General features: G+C 29.2%; 1 non-coding gene across 1 annotated transcript; it reads left to right on the forward strand.

Moving 5' to 3' along the window:
* The first annotated feature begins 416 nt into the window (after positions 1 to 416).
* LOC126009997 (small nucleolar RNA SNORA22) lies at positions 417 to 546 on the forward strand. Its single transcript, XR_007496142.1, has one exon. It is a non-coding gene; the product is annotated as a small nucleolar RNA SNORA22 (small nucleolar RNA).
* The last annotated feature ends 1600 nt before the right edge of the window (positions 547 to 2146 follow it).

Genomic DNA, 2146 nt, shown 5'->3' on the forward strand with positions numbered 1-2146 from the left:
TTGCCTCTAGCCTTCCTGCTGTTAACTGTGCTGGCCCCTCCCCGAGTTATCAGTAAAAAACTCTGCTTCACCTTGTCAGCCCTACACTTCGTCAAATATGTGTTATTAGGTTTAGTGCATTAAGTAAAGTAAAGTAATTATTAAAACATTAAAAAGCAACAGAAAGATAAAGGCAATAAATTTTTTTTTCATGCCTCTCAGAAAATTTTAAAGCAAGGTCATAATTCTGTCACTTTACAGATAACAAAATGTTGGTAAAAGAAAAACTTCTTTGTGTTTTAAAATCCAACCGAACACAAAAGTGTTAAATTTAAGTCTTATATTTCTATTAAAAATTTTATTTTAATTTTTAAAGTATTTACAAAATTATGTGAAAAATAATGTAGTTAGCCTTTTTAAACAATATAGTTAATTTAATGCACAGTGAACACCAAGGTGTGCTTTATAGTACCCTTAGTTTTAACTTTGTGCTACAGCAATAGTTGTTCTTTATTTCTGCATTAAAAGAACTATTATTTTAAGTGCATTCAAAATATCAGCACATTATACAAATCTGTATATTTGTGTCGCAGTAAAAAAATAATATTGATGAAAAATATATTATATATAATTTTATAAGTAATATTATTAACGTAACTAAACTTTATAAGCAAATTAACTAGTATTAAACATAATTTTAGTCTTAAGTTCTAGGTGTGTAAATGTATCCAATGTCTTTAACTATATTTTGTAATAATCTAAGCATTTAGTTAATTTAGTATATAATATTTTTTACAAATTATTCACTTAAAGTCTTCATAGTAAAAACAGTTGTTTGTATTTTTAAAATCAGTTTTTATACCTTTAATAATCATAGTTCATGCTATTGTGTTTAATCATAAAAATTTTAACACTTTATTGCAGCTGTCTTACTGTTCTACTGCAAAACCAATTTAAATAAAACCTATTCATTTACAGCAAATGATTTCATACTTCAGAGTGAATACTCCTTCTACAGTGCTCATTAACCATTTTACTTAATGTTTTAAACTTCAAATTAAAATTGTTTTAAAAATGTTTTGTGTTAAATCTAAACCTTAAAATTTATTTTCAGCAAAGTTCCACTCCATCTACATTAAGTACTTCTCAAAACTAAAAAAGTTTTTCTACAAAAATTTTTTTTTCTTCTCACAAACATGCTAGCTAAATATTTAAAAGCTCTTGTCAATTTTTTATAAATAAGTCTTAAATCAATCCTTTTGTCTGTTTATGTGTCTGTTGTGATGAATGAAAGTGGCCACAAGTGTAAAATGTTGTGTTTAGTGTTGTTTTGTTTTGTCTGTTTATTTGTTATCTCTACATTTTATAATAATACAATTTTTAAAGCCTTATCCATTTTTCAAATTTCAATTAATTTTTTCAACCTAGTTCAGTCTAGTCAGTTCACAAACTGGCATCTTGCAACTAAAAATCATGTGTTAAAAATTATGTATTAAGCTAGCTTTGTCCTTCTAAGAACATGGCGGAGAGTGTGGGAGATGGCAAACCCCAAATTTCTCAATGGCCATCGGGGATAACTTTTCCCTGGAGAATTTCTGGACTTTGCAGTCACCCGGCTTTCCTGTTATGTGTAAGTTCAGGCCTATAGAATATGTATTTATGGCTAAAAAATAGCATCCAGCTTTAACATAATAACTAAAAGTTTAAAAAAGATCCTTTATATTGTTTAAAAAAATTTTTTTTAATTAGCAATTGTTAATTATAAATTTTCTTTTATGCCAAAGTCTAACAGAGGTCAAATAACATTCCCGTGGTATTCAAAAATAACTAGTGTAATGTAAATTGCTAATGTTTTCTGACTGTAAACCCAAGCCAAAGGACTAAGTAAATTCTTAATTTTTATATAAAGTAACCATTTTGCCTCCTGCCAAGCTGTTTTCTTATAAACCTCCTGCCAGCCGCCTTTCCTGCAAACCTGTTTCTGACGGACTCCACCTTTGACAATGCTGAATTAAGCACTCTGCCTAGCTGCCTTAAATGCCCACCATTGCAACCAACAACCTCCATTGCAAACAAGTCACGGTCGTAAAACTTTGCTTGCTCGAACCATATATGTGCCCGCCTGTTCAACAATCACACATTTGCAATCAAACCATTATTGTTAACA

The sequence above is a fragment of the Suncus etruscus genome, chromosome 5 (genome assembly GCF_024139225.1).
Source record: "Suncus etruscus isolate mSunEtr1 chromosome 5, mSunEtr1.pri.cur, whole genome shotgun sequence".
Classification (NCBI taxonomy): Eukaryota; Metazoa; Chordata; class Mammalia; order Eulipotyphla; family Soricidae; genus Suncus; species Suncus etruscus.